The sequence below is a fragment of the Opisthocomus hoazin genome, chromosome 1, assembly GCF_030867145.1.
Source record: "Opisthocomus hoazin isolate bOpiHoa1 chromosome 1, bOpiHoa1.hap1, whole genome shotgun sequence".
In the NCBI taxonomy this organism is placed as follows: domain Eukaryota; kingdom Metazoa; phylum Chordata; class Aves; order Opisthocomiformes; family Opisthocomidae; genus Opisthocomus; species Opisthocomus hoazin.
Genome location: NC_134414.1, coordinates 33783164 through 33795519, shown reverse-complemented (window position 1 = coordinate 33795519; position 12356 = coordinate 33783164).

The window sequence follows — 12356 nt, the reverse complement described above, 5'->3', positions numbered from 1 at the left end:
ATCCCATTCCCAAAGCCAACAGACTGCATTTGTCCTCAAGTGGGAAAGTAAAAGAGGTAAATGCATGAGGTGACTCAGTCCTGCAGCCCCTTGGTTCATACTTTCAAGTCTAACAGAATCATGGTCCCATGCAGTTTGCTGGTAAGTGAAATCTCTTCTCAGGTGTCAGAGTTACATCACCTCCATAGCATCAGGAAAACTTTGGTGTCTGATAGCAAGGGACAGGAAGGTTGCATTACCTCTGTCAGAAAGGCTGCCAAATAAAAAAAAGCAATGTTGAATGCTCTTAAGTTACACATATGATATGGATCGTTCTAGATGTGGTTCAATGCTTTGCTGAATGGGGCCCTTCCTGAGTTTCTAAAATTGCAGGTTTTCTGTGGGTGTTTTCTCTTGGCCTTGCCTCTGCATTTGTGTTCATTCCACTTCAGTGCTGTTTCTGTACCCGAGGAATACCTACTCTCAACAAACAAAAAGAGAGATGTTGATGGCGGCAGTTGATTGAGCATCATCTGATGGTTACCAAAGTTTAAGTTTATGCTTCTATCAAATCCTCCAACTTTGAAATGGAGATTTGTCTTGATTTAGTTTATTCCTTATGGTATCAAAATGTGGTGACAGCTTAAAAAAGAAAAACAACATTCTGCTTCAGGGAGCAAAACCAGAATACAGCTTTTTTAATGGTTTTAATTATATTACAGCACTGTTGGTCTTTTTTCTAAGTATTCACTCCTCATATTTTTCTTTTCTTAGTAGCCAGTTGACAAGGGGAAGCTCTTATTCCCTCTTCATATTATTATGTTCAGCTTTGTAAATTCCAGTTGGAAATATTTTGTTTATCAGAGCTATATGAAGAGTTGTTAAGTGGGTCTTCATTAGCTTCAGCTTTTAAAAGACCCATTTGGTTAAAGCAAAAGCGTAGCACTCCTCTTTTTCTCTGCTCTCACATTGATTCTCCTGGTAGAAAATCCTCATCTCTGTGCAAAGGAGAGAGATGACATCAGAATCCGTGCAAGGAAATCCTGCAGAGTGAAACATTTCTGGTTATAAGCAGTGGTAATAATGAAATAGCTGAGCAAGAGCCGTGGCAGCTCAGCCACACGTGGCTGGCATCTCTGCTTTCAGGCCTTATGTGCCACAGTCTGGTGCCAACACCTGTAGGATGACACCTCCATCCGGACCGTGCTGGACCAGGTGTCATCTACTGGCCTGAGACTTTGGCGTAAATACAGGGCAGGGAGAAGCGGTTTGGACAGGATGCTGTCTGGGATGGAGTGTCCACATGCACAAGCTTGTGCACAGGGTGGTTCCTTGAAAGGAAAACGGTGGTATAAAATCATGGCTTCAAGGGAACATATCAAGCCTATGTGAAAGTTCCAGTCACCTCCTGTTGGGATCTTCAGAAGGTCTTCTGTTGCTGCAACCTGCAGAAAACCCCCATGGTATTCAGGCCCAGGGAAACCCTGGCAAATATTCAGTACAACTGATAGTCCTGCCAATGTATCTGTAGCAGGGAACTGTCAAGAAGATGAGGGATTGTTTGCATCTGATTTTGGGTAAAATCAGCCTAGAATCAAATGAGAGAGGAGGATGGGGAGAATTTGTCTGCCCTTTGCCAAGAAACCCTGCCATTTTACCACCCTCCGCATGAAAAATTGCTCTATGGCTGAAATCCTGCCAAGGAAGGGCCAAGTAAAGTGCAAATTATGTGCCGAAGTTTGTGTGTAGAGTCTGGATCTCGAAAGATGTTATTTATCCATCTCATCTTTATTTCCTGCATTTACTGTAGTTGAATGCTTGAAAGAAAAGAAAGGAGCAGTAAATAACAGAAACAGGGGAACAAAATCAAAAGAAAAAAGCCTCTGTCTTCACAGCTGGTAAATCTATCCCTATTATGTTCCTGTTCCCCGTGACTATTTTCTAATTTGGAGATCAATAGCCATATGTAATTTCTAAATATTATTTAAAAATGTGCATAGATATTTTTAACGTGTTTAATCCTCGTGGTTGTGTCAACATACAACAAACTCATGCAAGGACATTAAAAAACATGAAGTGGGCTGACAGGAAACTGGAGATGTGCTACCACTGAAAGTTGCCACCATTGATCTGACAAATCTTAAGGGATTGTCTTGATTCCCTTGAACTTGACCCAGTGCAAGGAAAGAGACTGGATGATCTCTTGAGATCCACACTATCCCTTCACTCTGTGATCTTATTGTGGGTTGTCTAGTGGCAGTATAGCATTTGTTATTATTTTTTGCCGTGCCAAGTAATGCAGCAACCTTTGTGAAATGAAGCTTCTATTTTAATAAGCAGACACCCTGAGGGGAACCCAAAAGGCAGCAACAAAAGATTTAGAAAACATAGCCTACAAATAAAGGTTGAGCGAGTGGGATTTGTTTTTCTGGAGGAGAAGAGACGAAGTGGGATGTGATACATTTTCCAGAATGCAAAGGCTGTAACAAAGAGAACAGTGATTAAAATTGCTCCCTATGGCTGTTAGGAAAAGGTCAACAGGAATTTAGTTCAATTTGCAGCAAGGAAAATTCAGGTTCCACGTTACAAAGCAACTTCCCAGCTACAAGGGTGATGAAACACAGTCTGCTTAGGGAGGCTGTGGTTTTCTCCTCCACTTGCCTTCAACAACAGGTGAGATTAACATCTGTCATGGGTCATATCCTCCTTATTGCCCCGGGGGTGAGGCGGATCAGATGAAACTGAGCCTCTTCCAGTCTTTTGTCAATGAAACAACTGGGAGACATGGATGAATTTCTACAGCTGCTGACTCCTGGCATGTTGGCTTTGAACTGGTGCTTGTGAGAGGTAAAGTTCTCCAAAGTGTTGGCTTTCAGCCACCCCAGCCCTGCTGGCCTCAGTTTCCCAGTGTGCTGGGCATCCTTTCAATACCCAGAGCATCCTCCCCACCAAGGTCCCTGTGCACCCTGTTCAGGCAGATTGCTGGATGCTGCAACATGCCCAAGCTACCCATTTCAGCCATGGACACCTGACTGAGCTGTAGCCAGCCTTCATGGTTTGAACAAAACATCTCCCTTGCCCAGAGATCAGGTAAATGCTCAGCGTGACAGCTTCAAGCGGTGGAAGTGAAATGGGTTATCGATGAGGTGAAACCTGACAAAACACCCGGTCTGCTCTCAGCTCAGCAGCACATGGGTCAGTGTAGCCCAGCTGAAAGCTTTGTCCAACAGCTCCTCAAGCCAGCACCCACCACAATGGTCGGTGAGACAATCTCCTCTGGTCTCCTGGCTGGAGGCCACCAGGAGTCCCTGGGACGCAGACTGCTGAGTCTGACAGGGCGTTTCAGGGGAGGATTGCATATGCTTGCTCTGTTCTCTCCCCTGAGGAATGCATTTGGCCACTTTCAGAGATGGGAGCCTAAGCTAGACAGGGCTTTAGTTTAACCAAGTATTACCACACTATTTTCACCCTGCTCATGTTCAGGACCCTTGTTTTCTCAGAAGCAGCACCACAGAAGAGCAAAACAAGCACTTTATCCTGTGCATGTCTGGGAGAGGCTGGTTCTGCCCCACCTGGCTCATTCCTGCCAGGTTCGTGATTCCCACCTCACCCACCTGTGATGCTAAGGTGAGGAGCTATGGTAGCATAGGACGTGAGCTGCCAGCTCCTGCTCAAACTGATGGGACATTCCTCCTGGCTTCCCTAGGAGGAGAGGGAAAGCCATCATCGTGCTGCCTTGGCCAGCTTTCTCTCTTTTGTCATTAAGACTTACTGGAAACAGCTTATGTACGGATACCAGTGCTTATGAATCCAGGAGCTATTTCTGCTAATGATCACTTAAGAGAAATACTTGTAACACTGAAAAGCTGAATCCCCATGTTCCCTGTAGTAATAAAAGCACCATAAATAGATTTCCTAGTCAGGCACTACCCTATTTACAGCAATGAACTCCCTACAACTATTCAAATCCCAATAAACTGCTCACTCTGGAAAAGAGATTCCACTAAACACTTGTCGGTAGCAATGATCGAGGAACTCAGCTCAATGCCCACCTCCAATACACAGGTCTCAGGCACAGCAGCACCCTGTACCATGCTCCCAGCACACAAACATGTCCTGTTTGAGCCACAGCAGCAGCAAGGCAGGACAAGTAGCCCTCTGAGGAGGTCACCCCACAGGGCAAATGTGCCTAACCTCTGGAAGCAGTTGCTGGCACCCAAATAAAGGGGCTGAAGCAGGGATTTGAGCAGGTAACAGTGACTGAAAGGAACAAGGTCCAAGCAGGGGACCTGGGAGGTGAAAGAGGCATGGAGGGAACACCCGGCTCCATAATGTCTCTGTTGAGAGTACTGGTGGTAGCACATCCACTACAGAGCCTGTGTGGAGCTGATCTCAAACGGGTCTTTGTTATAAGGATTTTGCAAAACAGCTGTATATTTTTAAAGTTTTCATTATTAAAATATTTTGCAAAGACTTCTTGCAAAACTGCCCTGTTCTGTAGAAAGAGGCTTGGTAGGGCAGGACACTGAAATGCCAGACCCAAGTTTCAGCAGGTCCTGCAGCAGCTAGCACAGAGAGTAGTGGCTAATGACTCTGAGCCATGCCAGTTCTGAATGAAAACTAGAGCTAATTTTAAGCTAATTCTATGCCGAATGTTCCTATTGGTCTGGCCACAGGGAGCCGTCTACAGATCATTTTAATCTTGTAATTTTCTTCAATGTTTCTGTGTCTCATTTTAGAACAGAGCACAACCTACTTTTTAAATTCAAAATCTATTCTGAATTAATTTACAAATTAGGCAGTATGCAGACTTCACTACAACTAATGACTAATGCCACCAGTATCTATAATCTGAAGGGTATTTCTTTCTTGCATTCTTTTGCATACTTTGACATACCTCCTGCAGTAAAAGCACATTTTTAGTAGTTCATTTCAACTTCAAATGGGAAATGAAATCAGAAACCAAACCAGAATACTTTCTGCATTTTATCAAATGTGATTTGAGATAAATAGTTAACTTTCCTTATTTTCATATCTACACATTTGTAACCTTTTTAACTCCTTCCCCTCTCTCCTCCCCACACCCTGCCAGCTCTGGTTCATTTCATCTCTAAAATTTTCCAAACTTGTAATGTCAAAACACAAATTTTAGCTCTTGAAGCAGCTTTCCAACTCTGACAGCCATGGGGGACTGGGTTTCAAAAGAGGTCAGCTTCACTGTTTGGACGAGACCAGACCCTTTGTATGCTGCAATAGAAACTAACAGAAAAGCAGTAACAACAATAATAACAAGAAAATTTGGGTAAGTTCCACCCCCCAGCTACACCCTTGTGGCCCCTGGATATTTATTCCCTGTTCTGTTCCTGAGTTAAGTGCTGAAAGGCTTAACATGCCCATGTAACTTCAGCCAGCATTTTGATGAGCAGGCCACCCTTGCCAAGATTTGGCCCTCTGATTTAACGTGGGTACTCTGCTACTGTTGTCTTAGTAAAGGGTGTCTATGGATGGACAGGCTTTGCCTCTGCAGACTGCACTGGAGAAGGAGACATCCCAGCTGCTTCTGCCTCCGCTCAGTCCCTCCTGAGCACATTCAGGCATGCAACTGCCATTCCTCTGAAATAATTTCAAGCTGCCGAATCAACAAAACTAGTTCATAAAGTCTTTGACTGAAAGTATCCCCTCCTGTTTTTAACAATGTGACAGGAACAGGACATTATCAAAACCTGGCTCCGGACCCTTCCTGAGGCCTAATTAGGATTACTGCTGGGATGGCTTTGGGAGTTGGCTCAGAACTGCTCTGTGGGCTGGAAAGATGTCATCAATCTTTCTCCTTTGTCACCGTCCCTTTGGAGACGACAGCAAAGTGCTCTGTCCTGTTACAGCTGCTACTGTCCTCACAGCTGAGTAGCTGCATGGGCATCTCCCGCAGCACCTCAGGCCCTGGGCTACAAGGACTGGGGTGGCAGGTTGTATACTGGCATTTGGCAGAGCCAAAGCCCCTTCCCACATCAATCCTCTTTCCTACAAGGAGATGCTTTGAAATTCGGCAGGTTCCATTTTTCCCACATGTCTGAGCTCCTTGTGGCTGACACCCTTCATGCCATCCAGGGGATCAGGCCCAGCCAGTATGGGTTCATGAAAGGCAGGTCCTGCTTGACCAACCTGATCTCCTTCTATGACCAGGTGACCCACCTAGTGGATGAGGGAAAGGCAGTGGATGTTATCTACCTGGACTTTAGTAAGGCCTTTGACACTGTTCCCCACTGCATCCTCCTGGAGAAACTAGCTGCCCATGGTTTGGATGGGTGTACTCTTCACTGGATAAAGAACTGGCTGAATGGCTGAGCGCAGAGAGTGGTGGTGAATGGAGTTAAATCCAGTTGGAGGCTGGTCATGAGTGGTGTCCCCCAGGGCTCAGTTTCAGGTCCGGTCTTGTTTGATATCGTTATCAGTGATCTGGATGAGGGGATTGAGTACTCCCTCAGTAAGTTTGTAGATGACACCAAGTTGGGTGGGGGTGTCAGTCTGCTTGAGGGTAGGAAGGCTCTGCAGAGGGATCTGCACAGACTGGATCCATGGGCCGAGGTCAATTGTATGATTTTCAACAAGGCCAAATGCCGGCTCCTGCACTTCGGTCACAACAACCCCATGCAAGGCTACAGGCTTGGGGAAGAGTGGCTGGAGAGCTGCCAGGCAGAAAAGGATCTTGGGATGTTGGTCCACAGCTGGCTGAACATGAGCCAGCAGTGTGGCCAGATGGCCAAGAAGGCCAACAGCATCCTGGCTTGTATCAGGAATAGTGTGGCCAACAGGAGTAGGGAGGGGATCATGTCCCTGTACTTGGCACTGGTGAGCCCGCACCTCGAGTACTGTGTTCAGTTTTGGGCCCCTCACTACAAGAAGGACATTGAGGTGCTGGAGCGTGTCCAGAGAAGGGCAAGGAGGCTGGTGAGGGGTCTAGAGCACAAGTCTTATGAGGAGCAGCTGAGGGAGCTGGGGCTGTTTAGTCTCTAGAAGAGGAGGCTGAGGGGGAGCTTATTGGTCTCTACAACTGCCTGAAAGGAGGTTGTAGTGAGGCAGGTGTTCGTCTCTTCTCCCAGGTAACTAGCGATAGGACGAGACGCAATGGCCTCAAGTTGTGTCAGGGGAGGTTTAGATTAGATATTAGGAAAAATTTCTTTACTCAAAGAGTGGTCAGACATTGGAATAGACTGCCCAAGGAGGTGATTGAGTCACCATCCCTGGAGATGTTTAAAAAACATGTAGATGTGGCACTTTAGGATATGGTTTAGCAGGCATGGTGGTGTTGGGTTAACTGGTGGACTTGATGATCTTAGAGGTCTTTTCCAACCTGTGATTCTACAATTCTGTGATTCTGTCCCCTTGGTCAGATGCTCCTAGAAGCACTCTTCTGCTCTGTTCCCTCTACCCCACAAATATCATCTTGTGAGTCTAGCAGCATGTGACCCTTGCCACGTGTTGATTTTCCAAGACTTTGCAGGGTCTTTATAAAGCCATCCCTTGTTCTTTATATCTGGATTTATTCCAAGTGTTGTTCTACCGCCTTGCAGCTCTCTAGACAATATTTCTAGTTGTCTCCCAGTGGGACACCAGCCTCCCACATCTCTTTCATGCATTTCTAGAGTCTCAGACTTCTTGGTTGGTTGATATTCCAGTCTACAGTTTTCATTCCCCAAAGACCATGTGTTGTCATTGCAGCTCAGCTGTTTCCTTTGGTTTCTTATTGTGAGAAAGCCGTCTTTCACTATAACTATTGCCAGGTAATGCTTTGCTCCCTTTGGGCTTCTCATAGACTGGAACTTAATTTTGTGTCTTAAATCAATATCTTTAAGGTTATCTCTCTGCAGGTGCTTCTCCTCTAGATCCACAGGTGCCACTATGAATGCTCATATAAGAAAACATTCACTCTGTGCCTCTGTTACTTCCTTTTTGAGACCTGGAGAGGGGTGCCTCTTTCTGCTATCATTTCCCTTGTGTCACTTAGAAAGCGTGGTCGTTTAATGCATATATGGGATTTAATAATGCTCCTCAATACATGTAGCTCACTATGGGACTTTCATGATGCTACAGGCAAGTGTCAAGGTAGGCTTGAGCACATACACAAGGAACAAAACCCACCATCTGGTGGATTTGCTACCTCATTTTTCTTCTTTCCTTAGTACAAGCAAGTAGTTGCTATGAGCAGTTTTCTCACTGACATTGGTGACTGCATTCACCTAGCTTTTGTAGTGGGCCTAGACTGGGCCTCTGCCCTGAGTCAGATTAAAATGACCAGTTTTCTCTTCCATGTTCCCCTGTCCATACAGCCCTTGTAGTCGTGTATTGCACCACCTGCACAGCTCACGTTAAACTGCTGTGATCTTAAAGAAGTGCTTTCAAGCCTGGTGGGACATATCCGGTCTCTGAGACAGTTAGTCCAATGACAGTCTAGACCTGAAGCAATGCTGGCACAGCAGTCAGGAGCAATAATTTTGCCCCAGCAAAGTGCAAGTTGCTCAAGGTAATTTTACGTTGGTTTAGGTAAGCACACAGTGAAGGTGTGGCAGCAGGGATCTTCTGCCTGAATACTTCAAGTCCCTGGAGGGTTTCTACAGCTGATGCTAGCACCTCTCTTCCTCCTGCTGTTACCCAAGATACCTACAGTGTATATACCTGTGCTGGAGTCACCCCATCTCGGATAACCCTGCTTTGGTTCAGCCCAGCTTTGGGAGCCCAGGGAGCCGTGGGGTTGGTTAAAGCAGTGCATGCCCAAACCACACCTCTCCCCTCGCCTGCCTTTGTTCAGGCTGTGCCGACTGCAGGCACCGAGGTGGTGGGCAGCTTGCCACTCTCCAGATGGACTTGCTGCCTCTACTTCTCTTCTTTTTTTTTCTTTTTCTTGCTGCAGGCTAAATCCTGATCCCAGGGTAGTCAGTGGCAAAACTCTCATCTGTTTCTTAGGGACTCGGGTTTGGCCCTTATAAATGAGTTCAGGTAAAATGGCAAATGGGTTGTGGCAGAATATTTGTACTGAGTCAGACAGGTGAAAATTTGAATTGTCTCCTGTAATTTTGGCTGCTGTAACAGCTGAACTAACACCGACTCCCCTGGACGCTGACTGAATTATCCATGCTCTTAGGATTGTGCTGAAGCACCCAAATACATCTTTTCCCCTCAGAGTTTGTATGCAGCCTGACGTGTTAAGGTCAAGATCCGCGCTCCAGAGAGAAGCAGATGGTCTCCTGAGTGATGTGTTTTCACTCACTGAGCATGAATATGAAAAAGCCTTCTTATTTTCCAAGCATATGAAAGTCAGTAATGTAGAACGGTCTCGGGGAATCTTAATATGTGAATAAACATGTGTGTTGCAAGAGTTTATTTTGGTCTTTATGCTCACTATGGATTCCTAAGATTAAATGATACCCGAATACTATATACCATTGTTTTTATTAACACGGTTCAAACGTCAGAGCCATGCCAAAAGGCTGTTTCAATTTCTGTACATTTATAATAATTCTGACATTCATAACGAACTAAGCAAAAGCAATTCTGGAGTCAGTAAATATTCACTTTGCAGAAGTCTCTATATATTACAAATACTAAATACATCAGGGATATTCTGCAGTGTTTATTGTGTAGCAGAGCTGCATTGCTGAGGGAACACGAAGACAATCACTGGAAAGTCTCTGTATAACAGATTATGCTGAGTTTTAAAGCCTGATCTGCTCTCTCACTGCACCACGCAGCCTTTAGCAAGGAGTCTTAGGCAAAGGCACCAGCTGAGGACCATCCCCATCCTTTATGTCCCACAAACCACATCACATCATGTCCAAACATGGTGCTGTGTGTATCCTTCCCTATTGCACATTTATCATCATGCAGTTTGAAGCTCTGTGCCCTTCGTGGCCTTTCTTATCCTGTCCCTTATCCATGGAGGAAGAGGGGAACCAGTGGGACACCTCACCCCATCACCTGCCATGTTGGGACCCTGACACATCATTTGGTCCTACCATGGGCAGCGTCACCTGGGTGGTTTCTCTGAGCCCAGGCTGCGTAGAGAGGCCAGTATCTGCTCCTTCTTCCCAAAATTGTTGTGTTTAAAAGGGTAGGAAGGAATGTAAAAATGTTTTTAATAACCGATACAATATTTGGAGTGCCTGTTTCAAGTCTTATTGAGCCAGTGGAAAGAAACCCATGGATTTTAGGGAATTTTGGATTGGACTCTAAAATTGCTTGCATGTCGAAAAGGGATACAAAGTAGAAAATCAGGGAACAAGCTCTTAAGCATTTTTTTCCTCCTAATCCTTCACCTGTACCAGCTGTTGGAAAACATCTTGCCAAACATCCTCTCTCATCATGCTCACTACAGAAATTTCCTGAGCTTGTCCAGCCAAACAAAACATTAATTTCTACTAAGACACACACAACCCCCCACCTTTCTCGCCAGCTCAAGTAACATTAAACGTTTTCTTCAAACACAGGAAAACACGGAGATTCAGAGCTGAGGCTGCCGCTTCTCTATGAGCTCTGTGTATTTTTAATGTTTCTGGCTGAAGATGTGAGGTAAAGAAGAAGTGGAAGTGAGAACAGTGAATTCCATGTTGAAAGAGTCATATGCGGGTTTTTAACAGCATTTTTAGGTGCACCTGAAGAATTCGCAGTTGCACCCATTTTGTGTGCAGAAAATTGCATGGTTGTGCAACTACTTTGTGCACAACAAAGAACTTACTGCGAATGCCTCTATAAAATGTCATCTCTCTGTTCATTTACCCACTTGCCAAATGCAAATAGACATGCCGGCAAGTTCTGCAAAAGGGCCGTGTGGGAGTCTGTGTTGAAAATATGCCCTTTCACAGTCTTTAGATGTTTCCTCAGTTTGTTCTTGTCTGCTTATTTCCCCCCCAACATCTAAGCCATGTAACAAGGGTAAAAGAAACCCTCTAACACTCTGAAGCAGACTCGTAACCAACAGTTCATTGGTTCTTAAGAGCATTAAAGCCCAGAGATCAATGCTGCAAGAAACTTTATCTGGGAACTGACTGATGGACGGAGCAAACCACAATGGAAGGCATTTAAAAATCCTGCTGGCTGTGCCACACTCACGCTCTTGAGTGTGAGCAGAATGCATTGTACCTTCCCTGAAAAGTCTTACAGCACAGTCTTTCCTTTATGAATTTTGATAACTGGGTTGCACACCATGCATTTTAAAACCCTCAAGACACTAACCCACTGATTGTCTGCAATTTTTTAACGTAGTTTTTTTCTTTTTGAGTGAGATAAATGTTTAAAGTTGCCAGCATACACTAACTCTATTGGCTGAAAATTGATGTTAAAACATTATTATGCTTTGAAATAGAAGTAAAAATCCTTCTAAAATCATGAATTTCTCTTTTGTTTGTTTTTTTGAGATTGCTGTTAGATCTGTACCTTAAGCCTGCTTTTAACCTCTTTTGAGTCAAAGCTTATTTGTTTCTTAAGAAAACAAGTTCCCAGAGACTTTGTTTGCCCAGTATATGCAATGTAATAGAGGCCACAATGTATGAAGTTAGCAAAGTGATCTCACTCATCATCTTTTTTTCACTCTAGTTCTCACTCGTTGATTTGGGGGAAACATTTTTGCCAAGTAAGACTTCTTTCACCCCATTCCTAATAGAAATGAGCTTAGCCCAGTGATTATGGCAGGAGTTTGACCCACCAGACCATGGAATATGTCTCCCAGGCTTGCAACATCCCTGTGCATATCTTTAGACCCTCTAGCAATGACTCCAGCCCCCTGTATCACAAAAAGGGGGAGCTGGGTGTTAAAAGATGGGACTCCCAGAAACCAGTATGATGAAGGACATGGTACATCATGAGAGACTCTAAGAAAATGTTGTGTTTCCAATCATTCCACTGCAGAATCCTCCTGCCCCGAGGTAAGTGCTGAGAGGTAATTTTGAGATTTAGAAACTGTGGTTTGAGTGTCGTCTTGTGAAGCAGGCTGGGACATAGTCATCTGACCCCATTTATAGCGTGGAGGGACCATCCTGCTGCTGTCAGCTGGGCTCAGCCACATCTCAGATACTCCAGCAAGCCTTTTGAAAGCCAACAGTCATGGACATATGCCATGGTTCAGCTGTTCCTGTGTGACCCCCCCTTTAGCCTTAGGAAAGGGTTTCCTGATCTCTAACCTCAGTCTTCCTTCCTTTAATCTATGCCTGTCTCTTGTCACCCCATGTGTCATGGCAGAAAGTTCTCTCTTGTCAAGCAACCCTATTATTTTAATCTTCTTCTCCTGCATTATGTTTCTAGACCTTTAATGACCCCTTTTTACTGTTGTCTCAACTTAGAACAACTCAATCATGTCTTTCTTGGAGAACAGTGCCCCAGACTGCACA